The sequence below is a fragment of the Camellia sinensis genome, chromosome 11 (genome assembly GCF_055761805.1).
Source record: "Camellia sinensis isolate YWXY chromosome 11, ASM5576180v1, whole genome shotgun sequence".
Lineage (NCBI taxonomy): Eukaryota > Viridiplantae > Streptophyta > Magnoliopsida > Ericales > Theaceae > Camellia > Camellia sinensis.
The window spans coordinates 120,771,319-120,796,987 of record NC_138971.1 but is presented as its reverse complement, the minus strand read 5'-3'; positions in this window follow the sequence as shown (position 1 = coordinate 120,796,987).

Here is a 25,669-nt window from a genome sequence, read left to right as displayed (position 1 = left end):
CACCCACCTGCCACCCACTCGCCACCACCACCCACTCCTCGCCACCACCGCCACCACCACCGCCATCACCCACCACCCACCCGCCATCCACCTGCCACCCGCCACTACCATCCATCGCCCACTACTACCACCCGCCACCTTCTTGCCACCACCACTCACCACACACTGCCGCCACCAGCCACTCACCACCACCACCAGCCACCTACTACTTACCCGTCGCCACCACCACCAGCCACCACCAACCCGCCACCCACTTGTCACAACCACCCACCACCTACTCGCTACTACCTACCAGCCGCCACCGTCACCCACCCACTCACCACCACCACCCGCCACCCGCCACCTACCTACCACCACCCGCCACCCACCTGCCACCACCACCCACCACCCACTCGCTACCACCTACCACCCGCCACCGTCACCCACCCACCCACCACTACTACCACCACCCACTCGCTACCACTTGTCACCGTCACCCACCCACTCACCACTACTACTACCACCACCCACCACCATCCGCCATCCGCCGCCACCACCACCACCACCACCCACTCGCTACCACCCACCACTCGCCACCGTCACCCACCCACCCATTATCACCACCTACCTAGCACCACCCAGCACCACGTGCCACCACCACCCACCGCCCGCCACCGTCACCCACCACCACCCACCTACCACCACCACCCACCACCGTCACCGTCACCGTCACCGTCACCGTCACCCACCCACCCACCACCACCACCACTCGCCATCCGCCACCCACCTACTACCACCACCACCACCACCCACCACTCGCTACCACTTTCCACTACCGTCTTCCGCCGCCACTTGCTACCACTTGTCATTTCTCATTCTTTTTTATATTTTTAAATTTTTTTAAACATTTTGTCAATTACCAAACACGTTTGTAGCTTATGTTTTTCTAAAACTAAACAAAAATCAGTTTATAAATTTTTTGTAAATATAAACTGAAAACGTAAACGTTACCAAACACACGCAAGTATCATGAAAAACTTTTCATGAAAACAATCATGAAAGTTTTGTGACCCTTGGATTATATTTAGAATAAAGCACCACACACTAATTAAGGTAATTCAAGTATCATAAATCTTTCATGATCATTTTCATGAAAAAATTTTCATGATCCCTAACTTTTCTAAAAAAAAAATCACTACTGATTCAGTGCTCTAAATTTGTACTATTAATGTCCATTCTAATGAGCTGACAGAGTAAGAAAAAAAAAAAAAAAAGTCAAACTATCACATCAGTGATGGATCCACGTTAGCGCCACGTCATTAGTGGTCTGAAACATTTTTTTAAAAAAATTAACTATAATGAAGTATAATATTTTAATTATTCAAATGTATAATTTTTTTTATTAATTTATAATTTTTTTTTTCCTGCTCAACTGCTCTATTATTTTCCCTATGGACAATCACTTGATCAGGATCATCAAAACCAAATCCATATATATTCTTAGTTTGAGATCATGTTATTGTAATAATTTTTTTATAAAAAGATATATAAAATAATAAAAAGGGTGATATGATAATTTATACTGATATTTTAACCAAAAAAAAAAAAAAAAAAAATTCGTTACAAACGAGGATTAGATGGGCACGAAATTTTGAAGACGTGTTATAGTAATAATTTTCAAACCAAAAAACGAGATCAAACCAATCACTAAACACTATCCGTTAAAAGAGATGAGATATGTATTTGGTTTGATTTGGCGTTGTCTACACCACATCATCATATGATCTTTGTTTGTAGAGTCTATGATGGAAACTTCGATGTTATCTACTGCCAGTCATGTTACTCACGAAAATTGTTTTGTTCACACACAAAACACTTTATAATTGGTTTAAATTAAATAGTGTAAGGAAAACGATAGATTTATATATATATATATATATATATATAATTTGGAATAAGAAAATAATATATCAACAATGCTAGGTAGCTCAAAATTTTGTGGCTCAAATGGCTCGAATCACTTAAAATGACGTAATTTTGACAGATTTTAAGTGTAAAACGATATCGTTTTGACAGATTTGAGCCATTTGAGTCACAAAATTTTGAGCTACCAAACATTTTTCATAATATGTAAGTCTATTTTATAAATTTATTTTCTAAATTTAGTAATGTGCTAATAAGATGATTAGTTGATCATTAAATAATAAATGAGAAAGAGAGTTGATTTACATATTTTAATAGGCTGCCATATCATTAAGCCTAAAAAGTGAGTCTAATTTTTAAATTTAAATAATAATTACTGTGTTTTGTTTTAATTTTTTGGAAATTAAATTTTTTATTTTTAGTGAATATTTTTAAAATTTTAAGCAATTTTTTTTTTTACTTTTTTAAATGCACCTTACTTAGATGTATCTAACAAGTAAAATATTTTAAAAAATCAATAAATGCACAAGAATACGAAAAATGTACCGAATTTTTTATATTATTATTATTTTTTTTTTGTATTTTTGATACTTAGTGAATTTTTTAAAGATTTTTTTCACAAGTATTATACTCTTTAAGTGTATTTATGTTAGGTATAGGTAAAAATTTAAAAAAAAAAATTATTAAAATATTAAAAAAATTCAGTGAAAATAAAAAAAAAAATACAAAAAACAAAAATTTTAATTTTTTGAAAATTAAATTTAAAAAACTCAAACCAAATAAGCTGAATGTTCTTTAAAATAATAAGCGACTTGTGATTTGTATTTAATTCTGTTATCGAATTATGAGTTGGCTGAATCTAGCCGTTCACTTAGGTCATTTATATGGGGGAGTAGTGGTCCATGTATGTCTTATTGATGGTGGCAACATTTGGTGGGTAGGAATGGATCTCATATCTGTCTCTCAATTCAAAGGGAGGAGGAAGATCAAGCATTCAACAATGGTTGCTTTCATTAGATTGTAACATAGTTCAAGTGTGGGGATACTATTGTCACATCACATGTTGCTAACTTTTGCTCTCTTTTGTTGTTTTCCCCTCGTTGGCTTTTGCACATTTTGTTTCTCCTACACGTTCTTTGAAAATTATTCAGTAATTTGAGAGTAATATTTTATTTTATTTATTAATTCATATTTTCCACTTTGTTCATAAAATTCCAATACAAGAATAGTAGGTTTAATAATTTTAACTTATAATTATTAATTTAGAACATTCCTGAAACTTGTTTAAAAAGTATTTGAATAATTTTTTAATTCACAACAGAACTAGGATCAAAGCATCTTTAATGGTTGATGTCCAAATGGCAAGTTGAAAATTAACATTTTACAATGTGAAAAAAAAAATGCTTTGATCCCATCGTCTATTACTCAATTAAAATTTCGTATGAATTGGCTTTAAGAAATTATTTACGCTTAGGAAGTTTTGAATTTGAGACCTTAGAGGGAACACACCCCATGAACACCCTTGATATTTGAAGAGACGTATAAAGGTGATACTTGATAAAGTTGAAAACTGAAAATTGAAGACCGAAAATTAAGTATTAAAAACTGAATACTAAATTTTTAAAGCTGAAAATATGTTTGATAAAAATTTAAGTGCTGAACTAAAAATAAACTGTTTGATATGTATAAAAATAAATTTAAAATTTATTATTTTCAAATTATATATTTTAATTTTTATATTGTGATGGTCGTAGTGATGGTGTGATGGTGATGGTGACGATGGCTCTGGTGGTGGTGTGGTGGCGGTGGTAATGGTGAAGGTGGCATGGTAGTAGCAGCGGTGGCGGGGGCAGCGACAGTAGCGATAGCAGTGGTAGTAAAATGATAGTAGTACTTATGACAATAATGACAATAATGATGAAGATAATGGTAGTAGCGGCGTATGTGGTGGTGATGGTCGTGTTGGCGGTGACATGGTGGTGGTGGTGGTGGTGATGGTTGTGGTGGTGGTGGCATGATGGCGGGGGTTGTGGTGATGGTGGTAGCGGTAGCGGTGGTGGTAGTGAATTTATAAGTGTTATCAATACTTATATTTAATTTTTATAAATTCAGTCAGAATTAAGTAAGTTTCATATGATTTATTTATTTATTTTTTTAAGTTTTGGCTTCCATTTTAAAAGGTATTTAAATTTTTAAGTGATATTAGTTGTTATTATTAAATAAACTTAATTGATTATTACTTAATACATTTAGTTTTAAGTGCTGAATCATATTATTAAATACCCTCTAAAAAACACAAGAATAAAAGAAATTCATTACAACGATAATACTATATCATCATTGACATGTGTTATCATTGAATTGTGATATCTCATATCAATAATGATATGTTATCATCGTTACACTGAAATTTTACTCTCAAAAAGAAAAGAGCTAAATGGGGATAAAAGTTATGTGAGTGTTGTCATTGTAGAGGGAGAGAAAGAGAGGTGGTTGTGATATGTTGCTTACCACTGTCTCAAATAAGAGAGGGAGGTTAGTTGGTTAGGATTAGAGGTGTAAAAATGACCTGAGGCTTGTGGGTGGCCCGAAACTTGCTTGCGGCTCAAAGTGGGCTCGGCTTCGAGCCCAGCCTAGAACACTGGACTCGAGCCGTCATTTTGAAACCCAGCCCAAATTTTTTTTGCACCTTGCGGGCGGCCTGGCCAGGCCTAATTGCCCACCTGCCTCCCTCTCTCTCTCTACTAGATTACCAACTGTCAAAATTCAAAATAATAATAAAAAAAAATATGCTGCAACTTGCAACGGTAAAAATAAATAGTCATTTCATTGCGCAGACTGATGCGTTATGCTGCCCCATGCCAACGGAAAAAAAAATAAAAATAAATATCTGTTACTGTAGACTAACAGTAAAAGTAAAATAAAACAAATTCAAACAGTCACATGACTGTTTAACACAACGGTCCAATTTATTTATTTATTCATTTACAAATTCATCACATCCTCCCAAACTCTTATAAATATCCCCCCTCTTCCAAAATAAATCTCACAAATTCTCTCTTTCATACTCTCAACTCACAACTCACTCAATTAATTTTAAAATTTTATTCCTAAGTGGCAATATCAATTGTGTAAGAAGAAACTTTTATCATAAGAAGTTAATTTTTATATCGCATTTGTCAGTCGGTAGTATTAATTAGTTTAATTAAATTTATTAGTTACTCATTTTTTTACATTAATTATTTCTTAACATATATTAGTTGTTATTGTTTACTCATTATTGTTACTTATTATTTAAATTAATTGTTAGTTTTTATATATTATTTTACTTGCATTACTATGAATTTTAATATCCTTAATATTTATGTTGATATTAACGCATATACTACACAACATGAATCTGTTGATTCTCCTTTTATTGTACCAAATATTTTTCTTCTAATAGCTGGATCATTATCTAGGGGCATAACTAGTGTGTTTGGGACATTTCAAAAAAATATCTATAAATAATTCCGATGGTACAATTACGTTTAAAGCAAAATATAAATTTTGTGTACATTACTCAGTACTGCATCTGCAAGGGGTACTAGTCATTTAAAAATGCATGTTAACTAACATTTACAAAGTCAATAACCTGATATAAGAAGTCAAATAAAATTAGGGGATTCATCAACTGGTTATTTGCAAATATTTTCCTATGATCCTATACATGCACAAAATTTTTTAGTTGATTATATTATTAAAAAAAAAAAAAAAAACCTTTTACTTCTAGTGAATGTCTCGATTTTGCCCAAATGTTTCACGAAAGTTTTGCACAGTATTATCAAAATTTTTCAAGAAATATTACTAGAAACAGGATTTTAAAAAAATTGAGGATATTAAAAATAAATTATTCGACTTCTTTAAAAAATTGAATGAAAGTGTTTGTTTAACAGCTGATTTGTGATCAAATAATGATTTAGAATATCAATGTATCACTGCACATTTTATTGATAACGATCAGAAATTAAATAAAAAAATTATTTCATTTAGATTAGTTAAACTTCCATACATTGGTCATTCGCTTGGTGTAGAAATAAGAAATGTATTATATGAGTGGACTTTGCAAAATAAAATATTTACCATTAGTTTAGATAATGCAACATATTACAATCAGACTATAACTCATTTGAAATCAACTTTAGAATTATTTGTTGGTAGTGATTTATTTTATGTTCATTGTTGTACCCATATTTTAAACTTGATTGTTAAACAAACTCTGCATGTATACGAGACTTCTGTACTGGTAATAAAAAATACAATTGTTACTATTATGTCTTTTGCTAATCGAATTTCTGAATACAAAAAAATTTGTCAACGAGAAGGTATGACATTTAAAAAATTAATTTTAGATATAGACAGTAGGTGAAATTTAAGGTATAATATGTTAAAAAGAGTTTATAAACAAAGAAAAGTAATAGATTTATTTTTTGCAACAACATCAATAGGAGGAGTACTGACTCCCACAGAACTTAATTGACGCCAAGTAGCTTTGTATAAAAATTTATTAAAAGTTTTTGATACTGCAACAATATTATTTTCTTATATATATTCTTACTTCACCATTTGTTTTACATATATTAGCAGAAATAACTAAAGTTTTTGTAAGATATATGGGTAATGAATATTATGTAACTATTATTACTTCAATGATAGAAAATTTTGATAAATATTTTGATTCATTGCCTAATCATTCAGGTTTAACCATAATAATTGATCCTAAGTGTAAAGAAATTAGTTTACAAAAATTTTTAGAACGTATTTTCGTCGATCAAAAATAATTTGCCCTTATGCAAACATGCAAAACATTATTTGAAGAATATAGGACAATTGCTGCTGTAGCTGCAAATACACCTACAAACACTATACCAGTAGCCTCATCTAGAGGCGAGAAATTAAGTATTTTTTTAACAATAAAAAGTCGAATAAAATATCCTAACATACAAGTGTAAGTAGTTCTAAACTACAACGTTATTTGGAAAACCCATTAGTGGATGATTTCGATGATTTTGACATTTTGGATTGGTGAAAATAAAATGAGACTGTGGCCTGTGGTTTCACAGATGGCCCATGATATACTAACCGTTACTATTTCTACAGTTGCTTCGGAAACAACATTTAATATAGGTGGACGGGTGCTGAGCAATTACCGCAGCAGGCTTTCGCGCCAAAGGATTGAGTCATTAATGATATCTAGAAATCATATGCATACGGTTACGAGAAGATAAAATTATAGTGAAAATGAAATAATTGAAAATGATTTGGATGACATATCCTCAGGAACGCGAGTGAATTGTCTGCTTCCTCCAATGATTAATCAACAATTTGTTTTTTAATATTTCATTTCGTTATTTTTTTTATTAGATTATTAAGATAGAGGATAATGCAAATGATTGATAGGCTAGTAAGTGTCAACCTAGTTAGGATGTACTAGACCTATAGTAATGTAATTGTTCTACCATCATCAATAATCTATATCTATTTTATTTAATGATACAACTTTTTGTAATATTTTTTTTCTTTTTAAAATAAAAATTATCCATTCAATAAATGTTATATATTTAATTTAATAATTGTTATATTGAAAGTTTCATTTTGATATATATAAAATTATTCATTTTAAAAGAAGAAAATTATATAATTTCATACTTTTTTAATCATAAGTTCATAACCTAATGATTTTTCACTTTTTTGAATAAAAAAAAAGGTTTATAACCAAAAAAACATAAGTCATACATGATAAAATTTAAATACCACCGTACATAAAACATAACCAAACATCTCATTAATTTTAACTAAAATACTTTAATACAATTTTTCTTTTATTGTTTTTATCCCTCATAAGTAATTTATAGACATAATATATTTGTCATTTATTTTTCAAAACCAAAAGGCCCTCCAAGCTCGGCTCGCGGCTCGGGTTCGAGCTCAGGCCCTATTCTGAGAGCCTGGACTTGGACCCCACTTTTTGCTCCCTAACCTGGCTCGCCAAAGAGGTGGGAGCCCGCGAGACCCACCACAGGCCGACTCGATCCCAAGTCGGACCATAATTACACCCCTAGTTAGGGTCTTGAAGGAGAAATGCATTGATTTCTTGATTAAGACACTTTAAGAGTGGCCACGTGAGCATCACATAATTTATTGTCAAAACTTTTCACAACCGTTTTCAGTCAGCGATATTGTCAATTTAAATCTAATTATTTAAAATTATCATTTTATAATTTAAATTTATTTTTTGTATGAATCTCACACTATACAAATTTAATTCCAATCACACATCATCATTCCGAATAGATAAGGTGGGTTCATAAACTTATTCATTTTCAATTAGACTAATTAAATATAAATTATAAAATTTAGGGAATAAATTTTTTCTAATTGAAATTACAGGGAGTTAATTGACAGAAAGGTAAACTAAATTTGGTCATTTTTTCTATTTTGTCCATGCAGAATAGGCAAGGAGCCCATGCTACTTTCCGTCAAATATTTAACGACGCTATCAATTAATCCAATTGGACACAAATTCAAAATTAAAGAGTAAAGTTTTATAATTAAAATTATAAAAATTAAATTGATACAATAGATAAACTACAATAGTAGTCGATGAAAGCACCTCGTAAATATAGAATTATAACATGGGCTGAATTTCTGCCAACTTTGCATGGTTAATGGAAAATTGTGCTGAATCTCATAATTTTAATATAATTATACTAATTTTCTTTTCAGTAGCAGTGTTATAATATCTAAGAGAGAGAGAAACAAAAATTTGTATAATAATGTATACAAGACTCCTTTATATTGAAAGTCAAAAGCAGGTTAGCCGGGTGGAAGAGAATATGGCTATCATTTGCAGGCAGGCTTGCTCTAATTAAAGCTGTAACTTCCTCTTTGCCTGAGTATTATTTATCTCTCTTTAAGATGTCAGTAAGGGTAGTTACAGAGTTTGAGAAACTTTAAGCTAGATTTCTTTGTGGTGGGTCTAAACTGAAGAGAAAACTCCATATGGTGAAGTGAGAGGATATTACAAAAAGTGTGGAGCAAGGTGGGCTTGGCATCTAGAGAATGAAAGTGGTTAATGACTGCTTATTAGTTAAGTGATGGTGGAGATTTGGGCTTAAAAAAGACGCTTTGTGAAGGAAAGTCATTTATAGCAAATACAACTTGGATTTGGGAAGCTAAATTCCATCATTTAGTCCAATCAATAGACATTCTTGGGTGTGGAAAGGAATCTTATCAACTGTAGAACTTAGAAGCAGTCTATTGGAATTTTTTTGGATCAATCTCAATATAAAGGTTGGGGATGGATCTAGAGTCAACTTTTAGAAAGACAAATGGTGTTCAAATGTGTGTTTGAAAGATGATTTTTGTAGTCTCTTTAGATTGTTAGTTGACAAAGATGAATCATTGAGATCAATGTATGAGAAAAAAAAAAAAGGATCAGACAATTAGATCGTCAACTTTAGAAGAAGGTTGTATGATTAGGAGTTTAGGGAGGTTTCTAGGCTCAGTAATTTTCTTGTGGTTGCTTCTACCATCAATGCTGATCAATTTGATAGACTATCTTAGGTAGCTTCAAACTCAGGTGTGTTTTCAGTATCTTTTGCTTACAAATGTATTGAAGACTCTTTTAGTCCAACTCTTTTAACCAGTAAGCTAGTGTGGATTAATTATTTTCCTCCCAAAGTCCAATTCTCCTGCTGGTTATCTTGGAAAAATAAAGTCAAGACTTCTGTCTTTCTCCAAAGGATTGGTGTCCTACCTGGTAATTTATCAACTATTTGTATTTTCTGTAAGTATGAGAATGAATCAGTGAACCATTTATTGTGGTTTTTCCCTTTTGCTTGGAGATTGTGGTTTGCTATGTTGAGTTGGTGGGACTTTCAGGGGGCTTTTCCAAGTTCAATTAATAGTGTGAGTGTTGATTTCCGACCTCATAACTAAATAGGGAATTTAGCTGGAGAGCATGCAGCATAATAGATTCAATCAAGCACCTGCCAATAAGAAGACAAGAATACCATGGTGGCTCGTCTACCCGGGAACACTCTGACGATTAAGTCAGTTAATCTTATCTCTCAAAGATATCAAACAAGTACTCAATGCACAAGTAAAAGCATACCTTAGACCAACATGGGTGCCTCACTTTTATAGCCAGCAGTGTTTTAGTCCACTAGAAATCTCACTTCATAGGACTCAAACACAATACTTATCTCTAACTCTTAGCTAGATAGGGATAAATTTCTCGAGAGCCTTATCCTTATCCTTATCCTTATCCAAACTAAGTAGGTGTTTGGCATGCACTAAAAAAATGTATTTTTTTTTGTGTGCATACATTCACTTATTTGGATCACATCAATCAACATCTCCTTTCTATTTTTCTACCTACTTTCTCTACTTTTCTACATATTTTTTTTTATAAAAGCCAAAAAGTGTACTTATTTAGAACATCCCAAACCACCCTTAATTGTCCTCTTTTATCTAGTACTCCTGTCTCCTATCCAAATATCTTGAATTTCGACTTTACCGCATTGAACCTTGGCAACACCACAATCACCTCGGCAAACATGACCCGCGCCCACGCGGTACCTCGGCCGACATCTCGAAGTCACCTTGGCCACGTGGTGTCATTCTCAAAATACTTCCCCACAGATAGCTTACTTCTTTGGTGAGATGGCGCTAGGCTCAACATTAGGGAGAAGAAGATTTGGAGAGCTATTTCACTCGTTGTTCTGTGGTCCTTATGGAAACATAGAAATGATTGTGTGTTCAATGTTTATTCACCTAATTTGCCTAAGTTGTGCGAGCTAGTCAAGATTAGAGTTGCACTTTGGATGTTACCAGTCCTTAAGGAGTATCATCTAACTGTTCAGGACTTCTTATTTAATTTAAGAAATATCAGATTCTGTTTAGGGAATCAAAGTCTTGGTGGTTTTCAGATTTCTGGGCATTAATCTGTTGTTTTTGTGTGTGTGTGTGTGTGTGTGTGTGTGTGTGTGTTGGTTTCTCACTAACTTTGTTTGGTCCTTGCTGTTTGTGCAAGCTCACCATTGCCTTTTGTCCTTTATTGTTTGATGTCGTTGTATTTGTTACTTGATTATCATCAATAAATCTATTTTTGCTATTCCCAAAAAAAAAAAAAAAAGAAAGAAAGAAAGAAAGAAGACTCCTTTATATGGAAAGAGAAAAAGTATGGCAATAAATATAATATGGTATATATAATAGACAGAATATATAGTTACTATATTTAACACCTCCCTCAAACTCAAGTAGGGATACCAACTTGAGTTTAGAGAGAAAAACTAAAATATGAAATAAAACTAAAACTAAAATAAAATATGAATAGATCTGAAGCAAATAGATTGCAAAGTCCAAATAGGAGCATATGGGCGCTTGAGATAAATTAGAGATCGAAGCTAATATCGGGACAGTTTAAGGTCGTGCCAGACCATTGTAGAAACTGGCCGGAACTCATATCAGGGACAGTTTAAGGTTGTACCGGACTGTTGAAGAAGAACTAGAGATGTTGAACCAGTAAATGTGGCACACACGTAACTTATGATGTAGTGCTAAATGATGATGGTAACAGATGACATTGTGCGTGAGAGGGTAATTTATGATCTGGGGTTGGGCCGAGATATTGACCAATCAGGTTGAGAGCCCAGCAGTGCATTGGGCCGAGATGATCCACTGTTCGCCCAAAGAAGGGGAGCCAAAACTTGGGCCGGGCAGAGTTTGGACCGAGTGTGTGCCACCCCGGACTGTACAGAAATTGCTCGGCCGGGAAGCGACCGGTCAGACCAGGATGTTCGGTCCGAGGATGGTCGAAGCCAGGCATGCTGAGAGACCGGCGCCCGGAAAGGCGCGGTCAGCCGAGGTAGTTGATTGACCGGCAGGAAGGCCAACCAAAGGAGGTGCCCGGGCTAGGCTTTGCCGAGACGCCGCCTAGCCCGGTCATCCACGTGTTTGTCCGGCTGGGCGCATGAGTATGAAGCATGACATGGCCGAGGAAGAGCAGCTCGGCTGCCGAGCTCCAGCTGCGAAGTCAGGCAGTTGAGGTTAGGTGGTGAATGGCATGGTTTATACTGACAGATGGGATAGTAGAGCCACGTGTCAGGAGATGACTGGGAGTGGATATGGGGCTCAGAAGGTATATAAGCATGTCTGCGCCCCCCATACGCGACACACGAACATCTCTGTAAGAAAATCCTTACACTCAAACACTCTCTCCCTTCTCTCTATTCCCTCTAAGGTGTGTGCTAATTTGACCGTCGGAGGGTGTTTCCGGCCTCACACCGCCGGGTAGCTCACCGTTATTTGCTCGCAGGTGATCGGATATCGACGGAACTCGGAAGAAAGGAATACGGGTACGCCGGAATATTTGCTCCCCGTACAATTGGCGCCGTCTGTGGGAAAATTGACAGACAAAACCTTGTCTTCCAGGTTCATCTGATCGCCGTCCATGGCGAACAACGACGAGTTCCCGTTGTCCGCCATCGACGGAGCCACCCCGGAGTATACCCGAAGGAGAGAGGGACCACCTGCCGTCCATCCAATGGCTGACTTGGGGACGCCCACTGGAGGACAGTCAGGAGACGCGCGGGATAAGCGCGGAAGGAGTCATGGGCATTCACGGAGTCCAGACGGTCACCGGCGGAGAGACTCACACGCCAGGCGACTGGTAAGCAAGTTAAGGGACCAAGACGCCGTCATCAGGCGGATGGCGGCGGAGATGGAGGATCTTAAGCGACATGTCAAAGGGAAAGGTGTAGCTGGAGTGGGAGACCACAGTGAGCGCACCCCATCCCGCCGGTCAGGCGATCAGAGTCAGCGACGTACTCAGTCCATTTCCATCACCAGGAGTTACCAGGTTGGTGATTCCGACATGCGTGCAGAAAAGTCTAGCGCGCAAGACAGCACTTACAAACCCTCACGTCCGGCGACGACGTCGAGGTACTCTTTTTCTGCTCGGTCAGAGGACCTACGGGCAGTGTTAAGGGAGCGGGCTCGCCGGCGCGAAGCTCAGAGAATACCAGCTCTCCAGCGACTCTCCTACGGGGTTCACGGCAGCGAGGAGGTTGGAATGCCTCCACCCCGCCAAGCAATGCCAATATATGAAGATACAGACTTGGCAAGGCTGAGTGCCACTCCTTTTTCCCTAGAAATAGAAACAACACCGCTTCCGGCAGGCTTCCACCAGCCTAAGTTCACACTTTACGACGGAAAAACCGATCCGTACATGCATGTGAGCCACTTCCGACAGGTTATGGCCGGACATCGCCGCAATGACGGACTTATGTGCCTAATCTTCCCGTCAAGTTTAGGCGAGCTGGGCCTAAAGTGGTTCGAGAGGTTACCGGAAGGGAGCATACAGAGGTGGCATCAGTTGGCCGAGGCGTTTGTTACGCGCTTCAAAACCAACACAAAAACACCAAAGGAAGTCGATCACTTGCTAAGTGTCAAGATGGAACCGTGCGACACACTGAAGGCATACAATTCAAGGTATTGGGAAACCTTCAACGAGATCTTAGACTGCCCGGTCAACCTTGCTATCTCGCAATATAAGCGCGGTCTCCCGGTCGGACATAGACTGCGGGACTCGCTTACCATGCACCAACCGACCTCCATGGGCCAGCTCATGCAGCGCATCAATGAGCATATCCGAGTAGAGGATGATGCGTCGGCTTCCACCGTGAAGGCCACTCCGGTCGGAACAAACAAGAAGACAGCAGGCAAGGTGCACGCAGTTGGGCAAGAGTCCAACCGCTCAAATGACCGAGCAGAGGAATCAGACCGAGGTTCAAATCGTAAAAATCGGGGTAGAGGACGTCGGAATGACCGGGATGACTACCCCCGAGATGACGTTGAGGACGCAAATAGGAGAATGAAGGCAAGGACTGGCATAACCACGGTCTTCAAGATTCCAATCTATCGCATACTTAGTGAAATCCGAGACGAGGAGTATGTCCGGTTTCCTGCTAAGTTGGGCGATGGACAAAAGGGCTACAATCCGCGGTATCGTTGTACGTTTCACCGGGAGAGGGGCCACCGGACTGAGGATTGTTTGCCTCTGCGACAACACTTGGAAGAACTGGTTGCGGCCGGGCATCTGGACCTTTACATTGATGGCGGAGTGAAACCGAATCAGGCTCCGGTCGATCCCAGGGGACAGGACGACCGAGATGCACCACCGCAGGGAGTTATTAATGTCATCCACGGAATAGTGGAACCGGAACGTGTTTGCGAACTCCGGGGCATGATCAAGAAGGCAGAGCATATAAGGGAAGTTTTGTCAGTACAGCCTGCCATCAAAAGGGGGAAGACAGAAGAGAAAGACGTGATTAGCTTCACCTCAAGGGATTTAGAGCGTATCCAGACGCCGCACAACGATGCTCTTGTAGTAACACTACGCGTCAAAGAATTTGATGTTAGACGGATCTTGATCGACCAGGGAAGCTCGGTCGAGATCATGTATTATGATGCGTTCAAACAGCTCAAACTCCGTGAGACGGACTTGGCTCCGGCCACTTCGCCACTGGTTGGATTTAACTCGCAGCCGGAGTGGCCATTGGGAAAGATTATCTTGCCGGTCAAAGCAGGATCTGTGGTCAAGCAAGTGGAGTTTTGGGTGCTACAAGTGCCTTCAACGTACAACCTTATCCTAGGAAGAGGATGGCTTCACGCCATGCAAGCCGTAGCGTCGACTTACCACCAGGTGATGAGATTCCCCTCGGCTATGGGGGCAATCGAGGAGATTTGGGGTGATCAGGTCATGTCCAAGCAATGTTTCGTGGCGGTCAACGGGAGCCGGGCTGCCAAGGGATTCGTTCAAATGATCGAGGGACCGGAGGACCGGAGTGTCTTGGATGATGTTGGCACCAAAGCTGAAGACAAGGCTGTTGAAGAATTGGTTGAGGTGCGGATTGATGCCGAGCAGCCGGACAGATTCTTCTTGCTCGGTTCCAGTCTCTCGGCCATGGAGAGAACCGAGATGATTGAGTTTTTGATGGCGAATATTGAAGTCTTTGCATGGTCGCCCTACGACATGCCTGGCCTTGACCCAAGCTTTATCTGCCATCACCTCAATGTCTTCCCTGGAGCAAAGCCAGTCATCCAGCGAACAAGGAGATCGGCGCTGCATCACGCCGAGGTAGTAGCAGAGGAGGTAAAGAACTTGCTTGAGGCACGAGCAATACAGGAAGTGCACTACCCTCGGTGGATTTCCAACACGGTAGTGGTGCCTAAGAAGAATGGAAAGTGGAGAGTCTGTGTCGACTACAAGACGGTCAACCGAGCTTGTCCAAAAGACAGCTTCCCTTTGCCGCGCATTGACCAGCTAGTGGATTTGACGGCTGGACACAATCGGCTCAGTTTCTTGGATGCGTACCGCGGCTATCACCAGATTGCCATGCATGGGCCTGACCAAGAGATCACCTCTTTCACGACTCCAAGGGGACTCTTCTGCTATCGAGTTATGCCCTTTGGTTTGAAAAACGCCGGGGCAACCTTCCAGAGGATGGTGACAAAAATGTTTGCTCCTTTGCTCGGCCGGACGATGGAGGCTTACATCGATGATATGGTGGTAAAGAGCCGACATGAGGCAAACCATTTGTCCGACCTAACCGAGATGTTCGCCATTCTAAAGAAGCACAAGCTGCGCTTGAACGCCTCGAAGTGTGCCTTTGGCGTGGGGTCCGGGAAATTTTTGGGATTCTTAGTCACAAACCGAGGCATCGAAGCAGACCCTACTCAGATCAGAGCCGTGCAAGAATTGAAGCAGCCCAGCTCGGCTAAGGACGTGCAGCATCTGGCCGGGATGGCCGCCGCGCTTAATCGATTTATAAGCCGGTCATCAGATCGCTGCCGCCCTTTCTTTCAAGCATTGAAGTCAAAGTTCTCATGGGATGACGAGTGTGACAGAGCTTTGGCCGAGCTCAAGAATTATTTGTCTTCTCCGCCGCTGTTGGTTACACCAGAGCCCGGTGAGGAACTCTACCTTTACCTTGCCGTCTCCCAACACGCAGTAAGTGCGGTGTTAGTCCGGGCTGAAGGAATCAAGCACCTCCCAATTTTTTACGTAAGTAAGACCTTGCTGCCAGCTGAGACGAGGTACTTGCCGCTGGAAAAGCTTGCGTTGGCACTAATGATGGCTTCGAGGAAATTGGCACATTACTTTCACGCCCATACCATCGTCGTACTGACCGAGTTTCCCCTCAAGGCCTTGGTTGAGCGCGCAGACTTTTCAGGCCAAATTTTAAAATGGGCGGTCGAGTTGGGACAGTTCGATGTGAAGTTCCAGCCGCGCACCGCAATCAAAGCCCAAACCTTGGCCGATTTTGTTGGCGAGTTCTCACCTGGCACTCATCCGGTATGCCCGGTCGACATTGCCGAGGCAGATGATGAGACGCACACAATGCCAACCGAGGAACAACCAGCCGCAGAAGGTCGCGCCGCGGAGATTGCGCGCACCATCGAAGTTCCCTCTGTTTGCACGGTAATACCTCTCGGTGCTGCGACGACGGAGTTGTGTATCACCAACCCATCCACTCTGTCCGGTACCGCATCACCACGGGGGGAAGGAATGGTTCCACACAGCTCAGAACTTGATGATTCGCCTACGGACTTGGGCATTCTGAACCAACTTACTGAGTCCGGTGCCGAATCATCAAGGGGGGGAGGCATGGTTCCAGACAGCTCAGAACCTGCGGCCGGCTTCACACCGCAACCTGGTGATTCGCCTACGGACTTGAGTATTACGGACCAACTTGCTGAGTCCGGTGTCGAATCACCAAGGGGCACTGAATTTGAACCGGTCAACAAGAAACTTGACACCGCACAGCCGAGCAGTTGTGACCCCATTGCCCTTCGCAACTCTCAGGACCCATCTGACTGCTGGAAGCTTTTTGTGGGGGACATGTGGAAGCTTTTTGTTGATGGAGCGTCCAACCGTCATGGTGCCGGCCTAGGTATTGTTCTTATATCCCCGGACGGCCTAACTATTGAGCATTCTATCACACTCGGCTTCCCGGCGTCTAACAACGAGGCTGAGTACGAGGCGCTTCTAGCTGGGCTCAAGAGCGCAATTCAAATGAAGGCTGCCGAGCTTCTGGTATATAGTGATTCCCAGCTTGTGGTTAACCAAGTTTCAGGGATTTATGAAGCGAAGAACGACAGGATGGCGAAGTACCAAGCTCTGGTCAGGGACCATATCAAGCAGTTTGAGGCAATCAGAGTCCAACGGATTGGCCGGGAAGAAAACAGCCGGGCTGATGAACTCGCCGGCCTCGCTTCCATGGTAGATAGTACGTCTCCAAACCCCCTGTTGATTGACTTTCTTCCGCGGCCGAGCATTGAAAACGCCGGGCAGACGGATGTACTCTGCGCCGAGCTAGGTCCTTCATGGATGGACCCCTTGATCTTGTTCCTTAGAGACCGGACTCTTCCAGCAGACAAGAAAGAAGCACACAAAATCCGGGTGAAGTTAGAGCGGTTTTGGCTCTCTCCATCAGGCGCGTTGTATAAGAAGTCCTTCACCGGTCCTTATCTCAAGTGCGTGCACCCGAACAGTGTGGAGGCCTTCTTGTTTGAAATTCATGAAGGCATTTGTGGCAGCCACATCGGGGGCCGGTCCTTGGCCTACCGAGCTATTTCGCAGGGATACTGGTGGCCGTGCATGCAGGCCGACGCGCAAAAATATGTCCGCAAGTGCGAGAAATGCCAGAAATTCGCCCATCAGATCCACCAGCCTGCCAGGGAACTTCTTCCCCTCACCAGTCCTTGGCCTTTCGCCATGTGAGGGCTAGATATAGTGGGACCGTTGCCAACAGCACCGGGCAACCGGAAATTCTTCATCGCGGCCACAGATTACTTCACAAAGTGGGTTGAAGCTGAGCCCTTGGCAACCATCAAAGAGAAAGACGTGAAGCGATTTGTCTGGCAGAACGTTGTCACGCGGTTTGGTGTCCCCAAGATTTTGATCTCTGACAACGGCACCCAGTTTGACGGTCGCCTTTTCAGAGGATTTTGTAAAGATCTGAAGATAGAATTCTACAACTCCACCCCGGCCTACCCGCAGTCCAATGGTCAAGCCGAAGCATCAAACAAGACTATACTGGATGGGTTGAAGAAACGGTTGGAAAAGGCTAAGGGCAAGTGGGCTGAAGAATTACCGAGCGTCCTTTGGGCATACCGAACAACCCCGCGACGTTCGACCGGGGAAACTCCATTTGCTTTGGCTTATGGCATGGAGGCGGTCATACCATTGGAAGTTGAAATGCCCACCCTCAGAACTGAGAGTTTTGAGCCCGAGCTAAATGCCGAGGCTATTGCCTTAGAGTTGGACCTAGCGGAAGAGCGCCGGGAGAAAGCCCTCATCCATGTGGCCGCCTACCAACAAGAGCTCTCCAAGAAGTATAACAAGACAGTGCACCCCAGACCGTTCAAAGTTGGGGATTGGGTTTTGAGGAAGATTATGGGCAACACCCTGGTGCCAGGAGAAGGCAAACTAGGGGCAAATTGGGAAGGACCCTACAAGATCACTGGTCTGGCTGGCAAGGGGGCTTACCACTTGGAGGATCTAGAGGGAAGAGCCATACGCCGGCCATGGAATGCGGCCAACTTGAAATTGTATTATTTTTAAGCTTTTTACTTTCCTCTTTTTGTAAAGCAATTTTTTGGCTTGCAAAGCAGAATGTAATTCTTTTTGTCAAATTATAGAAGTCATTTTGCATTAGCACTTGGATTATTGTTTTAATGTTACGGACCGAGATGATGTACTCCGGTTGGAAGAGTTGGTGTTTTGTCCAACTTTGGATTCCCAACCGAGATGATGTACTCCGGTTGGAAGAGTTGGTGTCTTGTCCAACTTAGAATTCCCAACCGAGATGATGTACTCCGGTTGGAAGAGTTGGTGTTTTGTCCAACTTTGGATTCCCAACCGAGGTGATGTACTCCGGTTGGAAGAGTTGGTGTCTTGTCCAACTTAGAATTCCCAACCGAGATGATGTACTCCGGTTGGAAGAGTTGGTGTTTTGTCCAACTTTGGATTCCCAACTGAGATGATGTACTCCGGTTGGAAGAGTTGGTGTTTTGTCCAACTTTGGATCCCCAACCGAGATGTTGTACTCCGGTTGGAAGAGTTGGTGTCTTGTCCAACTTAGGATTCCCAACCGAGATGGTGTATTCCGGTTGGAAGTGTTGATTTGTTCAACTTTGTTACAGCCGAGATGGCTATTTCGGTTCATGAATTGGTCTTGTTCTGCTGAAGTACTTAGACCATGTTATGTATTCCGGTTCGATGAGTTATACCGAGATGTTTTGCTGAAGACAGAACTGATTACAACCGTGCATACACTTGCAAAAATTTGAATTTTCATTGATAAGAAATTCATTACAAAAAGTGGGGACCAAGCCCGGTTACATCAGCAGTGTTGAAAGCAAAAATACAAAAGAGAAGAAAATTAAACTAGAGGGGATAGATGAGTGAATTCGTCCTCGCCGGCTTCAAGGTCAACGGTTGGACCGGTATCTTGTTCACCGGGCTCCTCATTGCCGGGCTGCTCTTGCACTTCGGCCTCTTCTTCCTCAGAATCTGTCTCCCCGTTCCCATCTTCAAGTCCCTCCTCGGCCTCAGTCTGTAAAGCGTTGAAAACATCGTTGGCATATGGCACGAGGTAGACCGGTAGTGAAGCTTTGGGAGGATTGGCAAAAACGTCGGTGTCAGAGCCCTGGCCGAGCTGTTCGCAAGCGGATTTCCAGCCAGCCTTGAAATATATGTCTTGTGTTGCAAAGACTTGCTTCTGGTAATTCTTCTCGGCCTCGTTGAAACCCGCGTTGTTGGCAGCCCGGCAAGCCTTCCTCTTCTCCTTCTTCAGAGTGTCAACCTCGGCCTGGAGCTCGCTTTGTTTTTTCTCGGCTGCATTCAGTTGACCGAGCAGCCTGTTATTATCATTGTTGGCCATCTCGAGAGAAGCTTTAGCCCGGCCGAGCTCGGCTTGAAGGCTCTCTACCTGGCTGGCTGTATCGTTTGCCTTTTGCCTAAGCCGGTGGATGCGCTCCAAGACAAGATGTTGTTTTTGAATGGCCTGCACAAAAGCGAAGTAGATTAGAAAGGAGACCGAGAAGAAAAATTACCGGGCAAACACTTTGTGAAATTTTCAAAAGAACGCCGACTTACCCTGGCCATGGACTTCACGGATGATTTGACCAACCGAGTGTCAGGGACGTGGTCACTGCCGACCACGTCGCTCGGTAGTAGGAATGCTTTGGACAGATCAAAGGCGAGCAGATGCTCTTTGTCAGCCTTGATCGAAGCAGTTGCCGGGATGTCCTGACCCCGGTGTTTCAACTGTGGACGCCAGGCCGGTACTGGGGCGGGGGCGTCAGTCGGATGCTCGGTAGTTAGCTCGGCGACTAACTCGGCAGATGGGTCTGCCCGAGCCCTTTTCCCGGCCCGCCGTGCAGAAGGTTCTCGGCTGGATTGGCCGGTCGGTTGAGAGGCAAGGGCGACCACAGCGCCACTGGATTGACCGGCGATGGGTGAGCGAGTTGAAACGCTCGGCAGCTCGGCGGACGTGGCGGTGAGCAAGTTCTTGATTCTGCTGCGCTTGGCCATCTCTTGTTCTTCGGTCAGGCGAACGAGGGGCACGTCTGGCAGAGTAGGATCCGGTGGAGGAGTTGGAGCTCGGAGGAAGTCGGTGACCTTACTCCGGCGGGGAGCAGAGTATCTATATGTGGGACTGTAGCCGAGGAGTTGGTTACAATCTCGGTCGCGGTAGCGAAGCGCGGCCCTGATCGCCTCGACGTTGGGGAAGTTGTAGTTGGCTTGCAAGGCTTGGATGGCTGCAAAAGAAACAAGAGAATCATTAGTCTACAGAAACGTCAAGTGTAAAAACCGAGATAATTTGCACGGCTTACATGTGCTCCCAAAATTTTTGCTAATCATCCAGCCCGGTACCTCGGCTGTCTCGTAGTTACCAGACACCCAGAAGAAGTCATCGTCATGGAGATCCTTGTCTGGTGTGCCGGTCACGATTTTCTCTCTGCCCGGTCTAATCTTGAGGTAATAGGCAAGACCATCGCCGGTGTGGCCCATCGTGTATTGCCTCAGTATCTCGGCTAGACCTAAGTTGATGCCTAGCCGATTGTTTAATTCGTGAACGCCGTTGATTATTCTATAAGTGTTGGTGGACACCTGTGTGGGTGCCAGCCCGGTGCGACGGAGGAACTCGGTTATAAGAGGGTTGAGCGGGAAACGAAGACCCCCTTCAACGATGGATAGCACGGTGAAGGGGCACCCATCCCTACCCCAAGGTGTGGTCTCCTCTTCTGCGAGCTGCAGGTGGACATCGGCCGGGACGCCGTACTCCTCCCTGAATGTAGCCAGCGCAGCCGGAGTATCCACTAGGAAGCGGAATTTCCCCATTTTTGGTCGGCCTAGTGTATCCCGCCTGAGGGGTTTGGCTCTGGGTATTGGATGCTGCCCGGTCCTGCGAGCCTCAGGAATGACAGTGGTCCCTTTGGACTCTGCAGGAAAAGGATGGCAAGTGTTAAGTGTTAGCGCGGTCGCGCGAAAGGAGCTGGATTTTAGCTCGGTCATTAAGGGTGCCAAACTACCTCGGTTGTCTATCCTATCTAAGGAGCCCGGTCGCCCAAGCGGACCAGATGTTAGCCCGGTTGAACGGCCAAGCCCTTTTGTTATCTCGGTTTTCGCTGGGGCTGAAACAAACATGCTGTTTGCCCGGTTTGGTTAGTTTTTTGGATCAAAAGAAGGCCCATAGCCCGGTTCGCCCCAGTTCTCCAATGTTCTTCAGGAAGACGAAGAACACCAAGAACAGTGGGAGGTTTGGGACGGATTCTATGGCCTTTACCCTAAATGCTACGTTTTTTGTACCCTAATGTGTGCAAAATAGGAGAAAATAGCAACGTAAGAGGGATTGAGTATCTTACCTGTGAAGGGCTGAAGGTGTTCTTCCTAAACACGAAGAATGGCAGAATGGCAGTCGAGCTTGAGCTTCAGAATCGTCAGAGATGGAGGCAGCAGTAGGAAAAAATGGAACGATGGAGGGCGAGTTTGTATAGGCGAAAGAGACCGCCCAAATTCAAAATCTGACAAGAACGGCGGGTTGGCTTCTCGATGACCAATGGGAGCTCGCCACGTGTCCCCATTTATGGCTACGTCAGGATTGAAGCGACGGGATGAAGAGACGAAGAGCCAGCCGAGCTACTTTCGACGAAAAGGCTGTAAGCCGAGGAACATGACCGGGGAAGGATAGCAGATTAGCTCGGTGAAGGCTTGGCGTCTTGACGACCGGAGAGATGTTATCTCGGTCGAAGTGAATAATCCCAATCACGCTTCCACGGACGGAATTAAGGGGCAATTGAGAGGGTAATTTATGATCTGGGGTTGGGCCGAGATATTGACCGATCAGGTTGAGAGCCCAGCAGTGCATTGGGCCGAGATGATCCACTGTTCGCCCAGATAAGGGGAACCAAAACTTGGGCCGGGCAGAGTTTGGACCGAGTGTGTGCCACCCCGGACCGTACAGAAATTGCTCGGCCGGGAAGCGACCGGTCAGACCAGGATGTTCGGTCCGAGGATGGTCGAAGCCAGGCATGCTGAGAGACCGGCGCCCGGAAAGGCGCGGTCAGCCGAGGTAGTTGATTGACCGGCAGGAAGGCCAACCAAAGGAGGTGCCCGGGCTAGGCTTTGCCAAGACGCCGCCTAGCCCGGTCATCCACGTGTTTGTCCGGCTGGGCGCATGAGTATGAAGCATGACATGGCCGAGGAAGAGCAGCTCGGCTGCCGAGCTCCAGCTGCGAAGTCAGGCAGTTGAGGTTAGGTGGTGAATGGCATGGTTTATGCTGACAGATGGGATAGTAGAGCCACGTGTCAAGAGATGACTGGGAGTGGATATGGGGCTCAGAAGGTATATAAGCATGTCTGCGCCCCCCATACGCGACACACGAACATCTCTGTAAGAAAATCCTTACACTCAAACACTCTCTCCCTTCTCTCTATTCCCTCTAAGATGTGTGCTAATTTGACCGTCGGAGGGTGTTTCCGGCCTCACACCGCCGGGTAGCTCACCGTTATTTGCTCGCAGGTGATCGGATATCGACGGAACTCGGAAGAAAGGAATACGGGTACGCCGGAATATTTGCTCCCCGTACAGTGCGCTAAAGGGCAACTTATGAGAAAATGCGTTAGGAGATGGCTTGGGTTATGAGCCAAAGGGAGCGGCTTGGATTATGAGCCATAGGGGGCGGCTTGGGTTGTGCGCTAGGGGATGACTTGGGTGGTGCACGAAAGAGAGACTTTGGTCGTGCACCAGAGGGGATAGCTTAGGTGGTTTACATTGTATATCACCATGATCACCATGATATAGGTATAATACCCTCCTCAAACTCAAATAGGGTTGAAGATAGAAACCTATTTGAAGTTGAAATAGAGGAAAAGACAGAGTGGAGCAGAAGCACACAAAAAAAAAAGAAGAAGAAAAAGGATTGTGAGTAAAAAAAAATATGATAAAGATATTTGGGGTAGGAATAAATCAGCGGATAGAGGAAGAGATCGCCACGAAGCGATACTGAAAGGAAAATATGGCAACGGAATTGGTTGAGGTCTGGTAGGCAACCAAGGCAAGGCTGCCGCCCGCCGGTGAAGCGAAATTACTTAGTAGTTAACCTAACTCTGATACTATACTAGAATATCTAAGAGAGAGAGAAAGAGAAATTTGTATTATATTAAATGTTGTAATAATGTATACAAGATTGCTTTATATAAAAGGAGATAAATCTAAGTATGATAATGAATATAATATTGTATGTATAATAGATAAAATATATAGTTACTATATTTAACAAGTAGAAATATTGACAATGTTAACTTTGATAAGTAAATTACTCTATTGCCCTTCATGATGTAAAATGAATTACTTAAATACCCTTGCCCTGTCTTTTCCTTGACAGCAATACAGCCACCATAGGCTCCTTAGGGTAATTGATCTCAGAGCACTACAAGAAAAAGCACCTTTTGCGACTAAAAAAGTCTGTTTTTAGTCGCCTGTTTTGTCGCGTATATATGGTCGCCGAAGGTATTGGCGACTAAAATTTTTTTTAGTCGGCAAAAAATAGCTCTTTAGCGACCAACGATTTAGTCGCCAATAGTGATTTACACTTTTTAAAATCACACATTTAGCGACTAATCTTTTAGTCGCCAATAGTCTATGAATCGCCGACTAAACCGTTTAGTCGCCTAAAATAAACACTTTTGGCGACTAAAATTTTAGTCGCCAAAGGTGCTTCCGTGAAAAAAAAAAAACCAACCTTTTTTCTTTTTCTGATATTTGAACCGTTAACCTCTCCCACATTCTAAACCTTTAGCAACACACTCTCTCCACTATGCCACTACAACACCACATGAATATATATGCAGCATATATTATTTATATACTATATTGACCCGTATTAATATCTAGCTATATATATAAAAATAATTATTTTTATTCAATATAATTTATGTAAAAAATAAATTATTTACTAAAAAAAATTAGATCACTTTTGGCGACTAAATCTATTTTTTAGTCGCCAATTGTATAGTTTTGGCTACTAATTATATTTTATTCGCTAAAAAAATTCATTCCCACCGAAAAATCTCCACTTTTGGCGACTAAACTGAAATTTAGTCGCCAAAACCTCTACTTTGGGCGACTAAACTGCATTTTAATAGGCAATTCTTGACTTTTAGCTACTAAATTTTTTTTAGTAGCCAAAAAGCTTCACTTTTGGCTACAAAATTGATTTTTGTCGGTAAAACACGTATAATCGGCGACCAAACTATTTTTTAGTCACTAAAACCTATACTTTTGGCTACTAAATGTTTTTAGTCACCAAAAACCTTCTCTTTTGGCTACTAAAATTTTTTTAGTCGGTAAAACCCCTATATTCGGCGACTAAACTGAGTTTTAGTCGCTAAAACCCCTACATTTGGCTACTAAATTGTTTAGTCACCAAAAGTGCGACTAATTCCCTTTTAGTCGCCAATTCTGCTACTTTCAGCGACGAAAAATTCATTTTTAGTCACGAAATCTGCTTTTTCTTGTTGTGGAGGTATTGATGCAGGGAAGGTAATGAGATGAACATTTGAACACAAACAACAACTACAAATTTGATAAAAAGATATTCTCTTTGGTAATAATACTAATTCTCCAAAATAAATTGATTTTTTTTTTCTAAAGTTTACAACAGTTATTTATAATAGAACGAGATTCTAATTAAACTAAAAGATAAATTGAAAAAAACAATATGTGCTGATCAATCTTAAATCAAAAGAATTATCAAAATTATCAAAAATGAAAAAAAATTGAGTTAAGCTCAAATCTAAAAATTACAATGAAAGATACATATTATGAAAAAAAAAAAAATCTAGTCTCAATTGGATTCGTCTAAATTGAGTTATATGCGAATCAATTATTTTCAAAACTAGCAAGACATAAACATTAAAAATTGTTTCAAATTCATCGTATGCCATGACGAAGCAATGAATATTGGTGGCCACGTCATTTTTCATATTTTGATCAAATTTCACATGATTCTAAAGATATGCCGTCTTACGTCTATTAATGTTTTAACATTTATCTTATTTTTCCGAAATTGCAAAAATTCTATAGCAAGCATGTATCTCGATATACATCAAATTCTCAAGTTAATAATTGTATTTGCCGCGTATATCAAG